Source organism: Bos taurus, chromosome 15, assembly GCF_002263795.3.
Source record: "Bos taurus isolate L1 Dominette 01449 registration number 42190680 breed Hereford chromosome 15, ARS-UCD2.0, whole genome shotgun sequence".
NCBI lineage: Eukaryota > Metazoa > Chordata > Mammalia > Artiodactyla > Bovidae > Bos > Bos taurus.
Genome location: NC_037342.1, coordinates 58,359,487 through 58,375,295, shown reverse-complemented (window position 1 = coordinate 58,375,295; position 15,809 = coordinate 58,359,487).

The window sequence follows — 15,809 nt, the reverse complement described above, 5'->3', positions numbered from 1 at the left end:
TGGACGTGAGTCTGAGTGAACTCTGGGAAGTTGGTGATGGACAGGGAGGCCTGGCATGCTGCGATTCATGGGGTTGCAAAGAGTCAGACATGACTGAGCGACTGAACTGAACTGAACTGAACTGAAGGGCAAATATGGAAACAAGAGAAATGGAAGTAGCTACATATCTCAGAAGAGCTGGACCTCCATCAAAAAGGTGGCGCACTAGTGGTGCTTACAGCTTTTACCTTTGAAAGAACACTGGCTTGCTCTTTTAAGGGTTAACATGCCAAGAGGCTCATGTTGGCTGGTGTCCCTTCAGAAGTGGACACATTCTAGTCTGTGCTGAACAACATGAGGGTATGGTTTCTACAACTCTGTACCAGCTGTTTCCAATACCTGAAAATGAGACAGCTGTCACCCCTTCCATCTCATAGCAGCTCAGAAGGGTTTCCTGTGAGTGGCCAGGACTGAGTAGACAGGCAGACTAGTAAGTAGACTTACTAAACTTAGGAATGCCCAATCCTTCTAGGTCAAAACTTTATAAAGTTGTTCTGTGTTTGGGTTTGGTGGAGGAGAGAAAAGGTGGTGATCCAGTCCCTGCTGGGTTGGCATCAGAAGAGGGCCTATGTCCCCTACTCATCCATGTTGTCCTAGCAGAGTTTAGGTGTTACGCTCTGTGACCTTAAATGGAACAGAACTGATGCAGGAGATGAACTCAGTTTGCAGTTCAGATTTCCTCAATTTCTCAAGAACAGATCCAATAGGTGATGGGATCCATCAGGCAGCAAAGTCAACATGCCAAGGATTGGATGTGCCCATCAGGCTGGAGCAGAATTGGGGCATGAAAGGACAAAGCATGTTCTACAGATGTGTTCACAGAGAGTGAATTCCATGAGCTTCAGACAGGTGATCTATACGGGAGAAGCCCAGAAAGAAGTGATGACTCTAGGACTTGATTGAACATGGGAAAGAGTTTGACATTCGAAATGATTTACATCGCTATTTTGTACCAGATGCCAGGCTAGGTCCTTTGCATACTATCTAAAATACTTGTCAACTGTGTGATACATGTAATTTTAGAGACAAGGAAACTGACAATAGATAGCCTACATAACTTTCCCCAAGGTCACACAGTTAGTAAATGATAAAGTCAGATTTGAAGCCTCATCTATAAAATCTCAAGATCCCATTTTTTTCAAATCAACTTTGTTTCCTTTCGTTGTTCATATGCTACCTACAAGTTGCTGCTGCCTCTATGTTAATAATCTCTTGGCATTCTCATTATGACCCTGGCATTTTTCTCCCCATCTAGCTTTATTAAGGCAATGGCACCCCGCTCCAGTATTTTTGCCTGGAAAATCCCATGGACGCAGGAGCCTGGTAGGCTACAGTCCATGGGGTCGCTAAGAGTCGGACTCGACTGAGCAACTTCACTTTCACTTTTCACTTTCATGCATTGGAGAAGGAAATGGCAACCCACTCCAGTGTTCTTGCCTGGAGAATCCCAGGGACGGGGGAGCCTGGTGGGCTGCCGTCTATGGGGTCGCACAGAGTCAGACATGACTGAAGTGACTTAGCATAGCATAGCTTTATTAAGGTATAACTGACATGGAACATTGTGTAAATTAAGTACAATGTGTTCTTTTGATACACTTATATATTGCAAAATGATAACCACCATAATGTTAGCTAACACCTGCATCACATCACATAATTACTGTTCTTTTTTGTGGTAAAACTATTAAAGATCTATTCTCTTAGCAACTTTCAAGTGTACAATAAAGTATTGTTAACTATAATTGCCATGCTATACATTAGCGTCCCCAAAACATATTCCTTCTAACAGTTGAAGGTTGTATCTTTTGCCTTGACCCCCAACCCCTGGTAGCCATCATCTAGTCTCTATTTTTATAAGTTCAGTTTTTTATTTTTGTTTATTGTAGAATTGATTTACAATATTGTGTTAATTTCTGCTATAGGGCAAGTGGTTCAGTTATCTATATTCTTTTATAAAAGAATATAAAATGCACATATACACATTCTTTTTATATTCTTTTCTATTATGGTTTATCATAGAATATCAAATACAGTTCCCTGTGCTATAAGCTTGCTGTTTATCCGTTCTATATATAAACGCTTACATCTGCAAACCCCAACCTCCCAGTCCAACCCTTCCCCAACTCCCTCCTCCTTAGCAACCACAAGTCTGTCCTCCATGTCTGTGAGTCTCTTTCTGTTTCATAGATAAGTTCATTTGCGTCATATTTGAGATTCCACGTATAATTGCTATTATATGGTATTTGTCTTTCTCTTTCTGATTTACTTCACTTTGTATGATGATCTCTAGTTGCGTCCATGTTGCTGCAAATGGCATTATTTCATTCTTTTTACGGCTTAGCAGTATTCCATTGTTTATATGCACCACATCTGCTTTATCCATTCATCTGTTGGTGGACATTTAGGTTGCTTCTATGTCTTGACTTTGTAAATATTGTTGCAATGAACATTGGGGTGCATGTGTCTTTTTGAATTAGCATTTTTTTTTTCTGGACGTAGGTCCAGGAGTGGGATTGTTGGATCATGTGGCAATTCTATTTTTAGTTTTTTGAGGAACCTCCATACTATTTTCCATAGTGGCTGTACTAACTTACATTCCCACCACAGTGTAGAAAAGTCAAAGTGAAAGTCACTCCGTCGTGTCTGACTCTTGTGACCCCATTGACTGTAGCCCGCCAGGCTCCTCTGTCTATGGAATTTTCCAGGCAACAATACTAGAGTGGGTTGCCATTTCCTACTCCAAATAGTGTAGAAAGGTTTCCTTTTTTCTATACCCTCTCCTGTCTGTTATTTGTTGACGTTTTAATGATGATCATTCTGACTGCTGTGAGGTGGTACCTCATTGTAGTTTTGATTTGCATTTCTCTAATAATTAACAGTGTTGAGCATCTTTTCCTGTGCTTATTTACCATCTGTATTTTTTCTTTGGGAAAATGTCTATTTAGGACTTCTTCCCATTTTTGATTGGATTATTTGATTTTTTTGTTATTCTTGAGTTGTACATGCTGCTTGTGTGCACGTGTGCTGAGTTGCCTCATTGTGTTTGACTCTTTGTGACTCTACGGGCCACTCCTCTGTCCATGGGATTCTCCATGTAAGATTACTGGAGTGGGTTGCCATGGCCTCCTCCAGGGGATCTTCCTGACCCAGGGATCAGTCGTGCATCTCTTAAGTCTCCTGCATTGGCAGGCAAGTTCTTTACCACTAGCGCCACATAGAAAACCCAGCGGCTTATGTAGTTTGGAAATTAAGCCCTGGTTGACTGCATTGTTTGCAATATGTTCTCCCATTCTGTAAGTTGTCTTTCCATTTTATTTATGGTTTATTTTGCTGTGCAAAAGCTTGTAAGTTTAATTAGATCCCATTTGTTTATGTTTGTTTTTATTTCTATTGCCTTAAGACTGACCTAGGAAAACACTGGTCTGATTTAAGGTTCAGCTTTTTTAGATTCCATATAAAAGAGATCATATAGTATTTGTCTTTCTCTGTCTGACTTATGTCACTTAGCATAATGCCCTTATGGTCTATTCCTATCGTTGCAAATGCTAAGGGCCCCAATCTTAATCACCAGACCAGTGGCTCTTGATCAGGATCTATACACTTGAATCATTAGAGAACATTTAAAAAATATTTATGCCCAGGCTCTACCCCAGATGAGTTAAATCATAATCTCTGGAGAGGGGTGCAGGCATCTATTAAAGTTGCCCAATGGTTCTCTTGACCAGCTAGGGCAGAACCACTGCACCAAACTCCACTTCCTTCAGGTAAGCATGACTAGGAAACATCAGAGAATTCTAGTCCTAACCTGGTGCCTAGGACTTGGGCATGGGAGTTAAGGCCTATATATTAACCAGCTAGGAACCTAGGCCCAGAGGAAATCAAATAAAGTAGAAGCCTTACCATAGAAACAAGAAAAACAATTCTAGATGTAAAAATCAGCATTCAGAGTCAGGATGGGATGACCAGAAAGCTCAAACACTGAATCCCAAACTAGGGTCCTCAAATTTCTTCAAATTCACTGTGATCAGCAACAGGAGACACGAACTCTGAGGGCTGAGGCTGCAGTTGAAGGCCCGGTGGCGGCAGTGCAGAGGACAAAGCTCCACCGGCCAGAGGGCAGACAGGTCACCACCTGTCCCACCTCCGAGCAGCCCGCTCTGAGAGAGATGAACTCCCATACGTCATTTCACTAAAGCTTGGATTGTTCTGCGGGACTCCTAAGGCCTTTGTAAAGCTCAAGCAATACTAAGATTCAATTGTTTGAAATATCTTCTCTGCTTTCAGATTGACCATTAGGTTTACACTTGGGTTTGTCTTCTGCCCCTTCTAATTTTTCTGTCTCCCTTCCCACCTCTACCTCAAATTGCCAAGCAATCAGTCTGATTGACTCCTAGCAGGAAAAACATCTCTCCTATCTCACCCCTTCCAGGAGGGCTTCTTGGAGCAGCAGTGCAGGACACAGCCAGCTTTGCTAGGCCACAGGGCTCATCGGAATTGGCACATGCTCTGTGGCAGCAGGCAGCAGGGTCAGCTGGTGAGAGCGTGAGTGGGCAAGTGCCTGGCTTCTTCCCCAAATTTTTCAGAACAGGAATCTGAGTCCCAGGAATCACCCGCCTGTGGGACCAGAGGCTATTTTGGGCTTCCACTCATCCAATGGAAAGTCAGGGGTGGTGTCATCTGAAACTGCCAAGGAATATCCGATTTCACCGTTATCTAGGACATGTCCCTAGAGGAAATGGAAGCAATGTCAAAGGGACCAACTCCTGGGGTCAGAACTTTCCTTTGTTTTTATTTCAGGGTCATTTCTCCTCATCCATTTCTTCCATTTTCAGCTCACCCTTTCTACTACTCTGGTTCAGGTCTTCATTACTTCTAGTCTGGACTCTCAGAATAGTCTTCTGGTGCATTCTCTACCTCCACTCTGTTACCCCCATCCCAATCTATTCCCTCAAGATAGCAGAAGGATCTCCCTGAAGATTCAATGGAAATCACGAGAAAACAGTTTGTAGCACATCTGAAGGAATAGCAACACCTGTATACTGACTTGGCAGGAGAGAGAGATGCTGTCCTTACATACTGGTAAGGGCGCTGGTAAGGGATAAAGTCCAGTGCTTTTGCAAAAGGTTGAAACTGACAGACTGAGTGGAATGTTTTAGGGTAATAAGGGTAACAGTTGGTAAACACAGTATTGGAGCTTTTGAGGAAGGCCTCAAGAAGTCATTCAAGATGACCTTGTTTGCTCAGCACTTGTATGATAGCATGATAATCCTGATGAAAAGTATAGGATGAAGACCTAATTATGCCCATTTTTCAAGAAAGAGAGGCTGAGGGCAGCTGGATGATTTGCCAAACATCACTCAGTGAGCACAGAGCAGAATGAGAATATAAATTCAGAGGATGTGTGCTTTCCCATATGCCATATTCATACAGATACATTGATGCAATGATGGATGGATGGAGCGATGGACAGATGAATGGATAGATGGATGGGCCACATGATTTCCCTTCCTTTGACATCTTGAAAGGATTTCCATTGCTGACAGAGTATATATCAGTCAGACTGGCATTCAGAGCCTTATATTTATGTTTATAGATTATTTTCCTACTATATTTCTCAGACAACTCCCAGCCTACCCTTCCCCATCCTCTAGTACACTTTGCATTCTCCCTCCTCCATGCCTTTGTTCACTTCCTGACTCCCTGATTGTGAAAGCCCCACCAAGCATAAACCACTGCCAGATAAAATAAAGGATTCCCAGTTAAATTTGAATTTCAAATAAATTATTGAATAATATTTAATATCAGTTCAGTTCACTTCAGTTGCTCAGTCGTGTCCGACTCTTCACGACCCCATGAATCGCAGCACGCCAGGCCTCCCTGTCCATCACCAACTCCCAGAGTTCACTCAGACTCACGTCTATCGAGTCAGTGATGCCATCCAGCCATCTCATCCTCTGTCGTCCCCTTCTCCTCCTGCCCCCAATCCCTCCCAGCATCAGAGTCTTTTCCAATGAGTCAACTCTTCACATGAGGTGGCCAAAGTACTGGAGTTTCAGCTTTAACATAATTCCTTCCAAAAAAATCCCAGGGCTGATCTCCTTCACAATGGACTGGTTGGATCTCCTTGCAGTCCAAAGGACTCTCAAGAGTCTTTTCCAACACCACACTTCAAAAGCATCAATTCTTTGGCACTCAGCTTTCTTCACAGTCCAACTCTCACATCCATACATGACCACTGGAAAAACCATAGCCTTGACTAGACGGACCTTTGTTGGCAAAGTAATGTCTCTGCTTTTCAATACACTATCTAAGTCGGTCATAACTTTTCTTCCAAGGAGTAAGCATCTTTTAATTTCATGGCTGCAGTCACCATCTGCAGTGATTTTGGAGCCCCAAAACACAGTCTGACACTGTTTCCACTGTTTCCCCATCTATTTGCCATGAAGTGATGGGACCGGATGCCATGATCTTTGTTTTCTGAATGTTGAGCTTTAAGCCAACTTTTTCACTCTCCACTTTCACTTTCATCAAGAGGCTTTTCAGTTCCTCTTCGCTTTCTGCCATAAGGGTGGTGTCATCTGCATATCTGAGGTTATTGACATTTCTCCCGGCAATCTTGATTCCAGCTTGTGCTTCTTCCAGCCCAGTGTTTCTCATGATGTACTCTGCATATAAGTTAAATAAGCAGGGTGACAATATACAGCCTTGACGTACTCCTTTTCCTATTTGGAAATGGTCTGTTGTTCCATGTCCAGTTCTAACTGTTGCTTCCTGACCTGCATATAGTTTCTCAAGAGGCAGGTCAGGTGGGCTGGTATTCCCATCTCTTGAAGAATTTTCACAGTTGATTGTGATCCCCACAGTCAAAGGCTTTGGCATAGTCAATAAAGCAGAAATAGATGTTTTTCTGGAACTCTCTTGCTTTTTTGATGATCCAGCAGATGTTGGCAATTTGATCTCTGGTTTCTCTGCCTTTTCTAAAACCAGCTTGAACATCAGAAAGTTCACGGTTCACGTATTGCTGAAGCCTGGCTTGGAGAATTTTGAGCATTACTTTACTAGCGTGTGAGATGAGTGCAATTGTGCTGTAGTTTGAGCATTCTTTGGCATTACCTTTCTTTGGGATTGGAATAAAAACTGACCTTTTCCAGTCCTGTGGCCACCGTTGAGTTTTCCAAATTTGCTGGCAAATTGAGTGCAGCACTTTCACAGCATCATCTTCCAGGATTTGAAATAGCTCAACTGGAATTCCATCACCTCCACTAGCTTTGTTTGTAGTGATGCTTTCTAAGGCCCACTTGACTTCACATTCCAGGATGCCTGGCTCTATTATATTTATATTATATACATATAATATAAATACTTATATTTAATATAAGTATGTCCAAATACTGCATGGGACATACTTAAAATATTATTTGTATTTATTTAAATTCAAACTAAACTTGATGGAGTTGGAGTTTTTGTTGCTAAATCCAGCAGCCCTGCCCTTGAGATGTTGCCTCATATGTATCCTCTGATTTTACTCAGCCCATCTCAAAATGGGACTCAGCATCCTCTTTGTATTTTCCACACATAATTCACTCTTACCAAATCATTGGTGAACAGTGCGGATTTTATTGAAGGTTTCTTAGTAAACATGAAAGGTAGAATTCCCATTCCACAGTACCTAAACTTTCATCTTCAAATATCTTATTTAAAATGGACTCCTGAGCCACATTTTTTTAAATTGTCTTTACATTTTTAAAAACTTTTCATTTTGTACTGGAGTATAGCCAGTTGACAATGCTGTGTTATTTTCAGGTGCACAGCAGAGAGACTCAGTCATACATATAGAAGTATGCGTTCTCCCCCAAATTCCCCTCCAGGCTGCTGCATAACACTGAGTAGAGTCCCACATGCTATACAGTAGTACCTTGTTGGTTTTCCATTTAAAATATAGCAGTGTGCACATGTCCACCCCAAACTCCCTAACTGTCCATTCCCCTCCCCTCCCCACGCCCCCACGCCTCCAGGCAACCATAAATTCACAAGTCTGTGAGTCTGTTTCTCTTCTGTCCGTTCAATTGTATCTTTTCTTTTTAGATTCCACATATAAGTGAAGTCTTACAATATTTCTCCTTCTCTGACTTCCTTCACTCAGTATGACAGTTTCTAGATCCATTCATGTTGCTGCAAGTGCTGAGCCCTAGTTCTTGGTGAAAAAGTTGCCAAGTGTTCTTTTGAGCTCTTCTCTACAGGGCATTCAGCCCTACCTTCCAGCTCCCACTCCCAGTTATGCGGGGACACTTCCATCTTGCAAATCCAGACACTGGCCCAAGGCGCTTTTGAACACAATAATGGACTTATCAAAGCACCCTTCCCATTAGGCAGGCCTCTTCTCCCTATAAGTGAATCATCTACTAAGAAGATAAAATTGTTCCCACATGTTATAGAATCTTCAAGGTTCAATTTTATAAGGCCTTTAGGATTTTCCCAGAAAAAAGTAATTGCTACCTTCCCAGGCAGTGGTTATTAATGTCGAGGAGATTGAGGCCCTTGTTTTACCCTATGTTCTTGTAGGACCACGGGCATTTTCATTCATCTGTTCACCCCCTGCAGTCCATCTAACCATCAAGCACTCAACAAGTGTCTATGAGATTGAATGACGCAGTGTAACACCACATTTTAAGGGCATTTAACCCTAAGTGGATACAAAAAACTTAGCAGCAGCAAAAGGAATGCGTCCCAGCAGTCAGGGAAAGCTACTGGATCATCCAATTGAGTGGTTTTCCATCCTAGTTGCATGTTAGACATCTGGGGAGTTTTGTAAAAAATCTTGAGGTCTAGATACCATCCCAGATCAAGTGAACCAAAATCTCTAAGGGTGGAGCTCAGTCATCGCTATTGTTTTCAAAGCTCCCAGGTGATTTTACTGGTCAGACAAGGTTGAAAATGATGACTGATTGGTAGAGATCAGGACCAATATTCTTCTTTGGATCTAATCTATTTAAAGGAGTTAGAATGGAGTATGAGGGAGATATGGATTTCTTTTCATTTTTTTCCCATATATTGTGTTTACTAGTCCACACAGTGATTTCACACATACGCCTGCCACACCCACGACCCAATCTAGCCATTGAGACTTCATCATGTGTTTGCTTTGTGAGTATGAGAATTGGGTGGATGCAGCCATGCTGTGCGAATATGAAGTTTTGTCTTTGACTGGGTTGGGCCCAGTTCAATGTTCCCGATTCCACTTTGACTGGCTTGGGCTCTGGTTTCATGAAGACGTCAATAACTGGGATACATTTCAGGGAGGAAAGGATGAAGGACTTTCCAGAGAAGAATTGGCCAGCTTCCCACACCTCCACCCCACCACACACCAACCTGAACTGACCATCTCAGGAAAACCAAGGACACAGCTTCATCCTGGTATGGATACATTCCACTTGAAGCTCCTCCAGGCTTTGTGCAGCAGAACTCCTTTCAGTGTGTGTGACTGCGAAGAGATGGATTCTTGAAGTGGAGACTCTGAGGAATAAGGATGAGCATGTACAGAGAGAAAACATGGGCCTGAGAGTCCGTGGACTGGAATCCCTGACCTTACTCTGTCCCTCTCCAGCTGTGAGATCTGGGCAAGACCCTCTTCACTTCTCTCAGTCTTGGTCATCTCCTCTGCAACAGGAGGATAGTGGATTTGATGATCTTAAAGTTCCCCCCAGCTCTAAATACCCCATGGATTCTATCTTGAAATAGCACATGAGAAGTCTGTTGGAATTCTGCGAACCAACCACTCCTAAGAAACTAAATTCTCCCCCGAGCCCTGCTTATACATGTGCTCAGATGTTGTGCTAAAATGAGCACGGGATGGGGAACAGAGGATAAGGTCAGAGTCCAGCTCTGCCTTGCTGTTGTTCGGTCACTCAGTTGTGTCTGACTCTCTGCAATCCCAAGGACTGTAGCATACCGGGCTTCCCTGTCCTTCACTGTCTCCCAGAGCTTGCTCAAACTAGAACGGGTGTCATGTTCTTGAGAAAGACATGCTCCCTGTCTGCACCTTCGTCTTCTCAGCTGTAATCTGAGGTTATATCCTCTCTGGACGGTACCTTTCAGCTTGGTCATGCCAGGGATATTGGGTGTGCTGGTGGCTGAGAATTCACGTTGCAGTGAATGTGAAATTTATTTATTTATTAAAAAAATTTTTCATTGGGGTATAGTTGCTTTACAATGCTGTGTTAATTTCTGCTGTACAGCAAAGTAAGTCAGCTATATGTATACATATATCCCCTCGTTTTGGATTTCCTTCCCATTTAGGTCACCACAGAGCACTGAGTAGGGTTCCCTAAGCAACACTGTAGGTTCTCATTAGTTACCTGTTTCATACATAGCAGTGTATATATGTCAGTCCCGATCTCCCAGTTCATCCCATCCCCCTTCCCCCTTTGGTATCCAAACATTTGCTCTCTACATCTGTGTCTCTTCTACTGTTTTTCAAATAAGTTCATCTGTACCATTTTCTAGATTCCACCTGTAAGTGATATTATACAATATTTGTTTTTCTTTTTCTGTCTTCATTCTGTATGACGGTCTCTAGGTTCATCCACGTCTCTACAAATGACCCAATTTCACTCCTTTTTATGTCTGAGTAATATTCCATTGTATATATGTACCACATTTTCTTTATCCACTTCTCTGTTGATGGACATTTAGGTTGCTTCCATGTCTTAGCATGAAATTTAAACATAATACAACATTGAAAATGTGAAAGAGAGAGCAGAATTAAAGTTGGAGAAGACACCAGTTGTCCAGGACAAAGGGGTAAGCCAAGTCCAAATGCAAGCAAAAGGAAGGGACAGAGAGAAGGAGGGTAGGAGGAAGGCAAAGAATTCACAAATAAAGTGTAAGTTCTAGGTGTATTTTATCCAGCCTAGGAAAAATACCCACAATAGTATTTTCATTTAAATAATGGAAACTATATCACATTTCAGAAAGAAAGCTCTTCAAATGAACAAGTATTTGTTTGCAAAATCATTTCTCTTTGTGGTTAAAAAAGGCTTTTTTTCTCTGTAAACTGATGTGACTTTTTCAGAAGAGATCTGACTAGATCCATAAGCTCATATTTTGCCAATTCTCACTGATAAATGATAACCATGTCTCAGACTCTTGGGTCTTAATTTTTTGTTTTTGTTCTTTTTTTCCTTTCATCTCTTTAAGGGCCATTTTAGGCAACTTCAATTTGAGATGCACACTTTTTAGCTTGGCACTTGAGGCCGTGGTGATGTGGCAGCACTTAGGGTTTCAGAGCCCTTGCCTCCATGCTCCCCTGCACAGCCCTCAGGATCCAGTTTTCCTGAAACACCCTTTGCCTGCTTCCCATCACTACCTTGCCCTTCTCACCCCTGGCTCTTTGCTTGTCCTTGCTTACTCCTGTCCTTGGATAACTAAGTCCTTCAAGACTCAACTTCAGTGTCACATCCTGCATGACATTGCTCCTCATTTTCCAAGCTAGAAACCATCGTCTTCAGGCCCTGTCCTAAAGCCTCCATCCCACATTAGCTCTTGGTCTCACTGGACCTCGAGCATTTTCAGTCCTGCCATAACACTCCAAGAACACAGTTTTCTTTTTTACAATTTATTTTATTGAAGTAGAGCTGATTTACAATGTCATGTTAGTTTCCACTGTGCAGCAAAATGACTCAGTCATACATATATATACAATCTTTTTCAAGTTCTTTCCATTGTGGTTTATCATAGGATGCGGAATAGAATTTCCTGTGCTACACAGTAGGACCTTGTTGTTTATCCATTCCACGTGTACTTGTTTGCATCGGTTCATCTCAAACTCCCAATCCATCCCTCCCCTAACCCCCTCCCCCTTGTCAACCACAGTCTGATCTCTGTGTCTGTGAGTCTGTTTGTGTTTTGTAGATAAGTTCATTTGTGTTATATTTTAGATTTCACATATATATGATATCATATATCTGTCTTTCTCTTTCTGACTTACTTCGCTTGGTAAGATAATCTCTAGTTGCATCCATGTTGCTGCAAATGGCATTATTTTATTCTTTTTATGGCTGAGTAGTATTCCATTGTATATATGAACCACATCTTCTTTATCCATTCATCTGCTGGTGGTAATTTAGGTGGTTTCCATGTCTTGGCTACTGTGAATTGTGCTGCACTGGGGTGCGTGTATCTTTTTGAATTAGAGTTATTTTTGGATATATGCTCAGGACTGGGATTTCTGAATCATGTGGAAGGTCTATTTTGAGTTTTTTTTAGGAATTTCCTTACTGTTCTCCATAGTGGCTGCACCAATTTACATTCTCACCAACAGTGTAGGAGGGTTCCCTTCTCTCCACACCCTCTTCAGCATTTGTTATTTGTAGACCTTTTAATGATGGCATTCTGACTGCTTTGAGCCAGTACCTCATTATAGTTTTAATTTGTACTTCTCTAATAATTAGTACTGTTAGCATCTTTTCATGTGTTTGTTGGCCATCTGTATAGCTTCTTTGGGAAAGTGTCTATTGAGGATCTCTGCCCATTTTTCAATTGGGCTGTTTGTTTTGTTGTTGTAGTAGAGATGGATGAACTGAACACAGCTTTCTTGACAGCAAATTTGCTTCTCAGGACAGTACACAGAATATTGGGTATGAGAACAGGCCTGGCTGTCAGACAGACCTGGGTTTGAATTCTGGTTCTGCCACTGGTTTCTGGGTGTCCTTCAAGAGGTTACTTGCACTCTCAGCGCTTCAGTTTACTCCATGTAAAAGGTGGAGGGTACCAACTTCATAGAGTTGCCAGGAGACTCAATGAGATAGTATGTGTGAAACAGCGATACAGCTCTTACTGTATATCATGCACTGTGAACACCTGCTCTGTATTAAAATCAAATAAACCCAAGTAATATCTTGCTTTTGGCAATTTAATAGTCAGACATTGGTAAATATGAACTTTGCCAAAAGAATATTTAAATCACTGCTACTCCATCAGATCTGCTAGGTGAAGCCCATCTTGACACAGAAAAAAGCAAAAGGAAATGGTATTTATCAGTGTCCATTCCATACGGGGGCTTTCCTGGTGACTCAGTGGTAAAGAATCCATCTGCCAATGCAAGAGACATAGGTTCAGTTCCCCGTTGGGAAGATCCTTTGGAGAAGGAAATGGCAACCCACTCCAGTATTCTTGCCTGGAAGATCCCATGGACAGAGGAGTCTAGCAGGCTACAGTCCATGGGGTTGCCAGAGAGTCAGACATGACTTAATGACTAAACAACAAAGACTCGGTATTTAATTTGAAGAAGGTCACCTGATTAGATGCCTGTTGGCCGGAATGCAATTGGCTACTTGAATGGTCTATTTGTGGTCAACTAAGTGGTGAGCTTGCAAACTTTTCTGAATTCTGTCTACTGCCTTATTTCTACCATCTCCATTGGTGAATTTAAGATACATATCATTACCCTTGAAAGAAAGGATTTCACTTTAAAAATTGTTTTCTTTCCAAGGACATGTCAATATACCAAAGACATCAAATGTTCCCAAGGAAGAATAATGACATACAAAGGTTACATTTCACAGTGTGAACTTAGGCAAGTCATTTCATGTCTCTCAGACATAGTCTTCTCATCCATAAAATAACAGAGCTGAACATAATGATCTTTAAGCTCTGAAATTTCATGATTCTGAGTTGTTATACATTTCTCTCTTCTTTTGATAGCTCAATATGTGCCCTAAGGCACACAGGATACAGAAATATAGAAATTTGACCTATATAGGATGTTTTTGCCAAATGCAAAGAACAAAACAGAAATAAAAGCAATTTTGCTTATAGAGTTGTGGTTTCCATTGCTACTCATAAATTCGTATAGTATTAGTAATAATAGCACCTCCTGAAAATTTAATAATACCTTTGCATTTGAACAGGGCTTTTTGAGATTTTTCAAAGGCTTTTAATACTCATTGTTAAGAGGTCACCAGACTATTGAAAAACATTGCTACAATAACATGAAAGACCAATGCAGAGAAAGCCTGAATTCTATCTGTATATCTAGAATTTATTAGGCATCCATCATTTCTAAGTTTTGTAAAGAAACTTTAAAGACGCACCCTAGGCTCAAGACTCGTGCCATCTAAGAGTTTAGATGTGCAAACACATCCAGCTACAAATTAAGAGTATGAAAGCACTGTGCAAACAATGCCTGCCTAAAACATCCCGGCAACCAGGCAACAGGCCAGGAGGTCATTCTAGGATTTTTCTGCCTTAATAATAATCTCTTCAAAGTGAGCAGTGCCTTAGAGGTTCCAGAACATTTCCCATGCCTTTCTTAATTTAATCCTTAGAACAGACACACACATATACCATCACTGCCACCACTTCTATATCTTTGCAGTATTCTAGTCTTCTTATTTTATAGATGGGAAAACTATGATTCAGCATTGTCAAAAAACCTGCCTGAGGTCAAGAAATTAATTTAATGCTGACACAAGATTCAAATCCATATCTTCTGACTCCTAATACTGCTTTCTTATCACTTTTTTCTAACCTGAGAATTCATGGAGAATGAGAGGGTGGTTGGAAAATTCTGGAGGATTTGGTTACCATAAGGTTGAATGAGAGAACAGGTGTGCCTGGATGAGGCAGGGAAGCCCAGATACATGGAGGAAGAGAATGATAGTCTTTAGTCGCTTAAACCTTTTAAATTGAAAAGTTATTTTTGTGTCCTTTTACAGGTCAGGGAACTAGACTCAGATTAGTCCAACATCACATATCTAGTGGCAACCTCAAGATTTGAACCTAGATGTGCCAGACTTTAAATAAAATAACTAGAAGCGTAAGTTTTGGCTTGAGCCCTGCTATCTACAGAGATCTTGGTCCAGCCGGCTCCCTAAGCCTTGTGTCTTCATTATGAAATGAGGCTAATAGTAACCACTGATACGATCTGGTTTTACGTATTAGGTAAGATAATTCCTGTGACACACTCAGTATGGTATCTGGTGTATAGGAAACGTTCTGTAACTACTAGATACCAAGATTATTTGCTAGATCTCACTACTTCTCTTAAGTACCATCCCTCCCCTCCTCAGTGCCATTCCAGGAAGATTTAAGTGAATGTAAGAGATATGATCAGGTAGAATGATGGATGCGTATTACTGCACTGAGACTATCTGCCTAATCCTGTCTTCCCTTGGACTGAGTTTTTTTGTGTGTTTTTTCTTTTGTGTGTGTGTGCAAGTCCTTACTGTTATCTTGCCCACTAGGCATGCCTGGATGTCAGTGCTGAATGTGGCTCAGAGTCCGTTGGAACGCCTGAAATCCCCTGAACCCCTTCTCTGAGGATGGCCTTTGATCCATTGACACAAACATGTGGGTTGGACAGAGCTGGGTAGATCAGAGGTGACTATGGATCTAAGTAGAAACAGCCAGGTTCTACTCCCTGGAAGCTTGAAAGTGGCATTGGGAAAGATGTGACAAGTTTGCTTCTTTCTGGAACTCTCACATGTAAACTTGAGATCTCTGGGATGGCCAGACACCTTCCTGTCAGCTGAGGATGACTGTCTACAGAGAGAGGGGGTGAAACCAGCCTGCAGAGGAAGGCAGTGGTGTGAGGGTTTCCTGCCTCTGTCTCCTCCTAAGGCCTGGCTTTAACCTGTCTTTGGGTTCCATGTCTTGTCCTCCGTGTCACCTCAGGAGTTCCACCTATTACAGCAGCAACTGGGGCCCTGGGGCCCTGTTACTCAGCCCACACAGTGCAGGAATCTAAAGCCCAAATCTCCTTTGAGTCATGA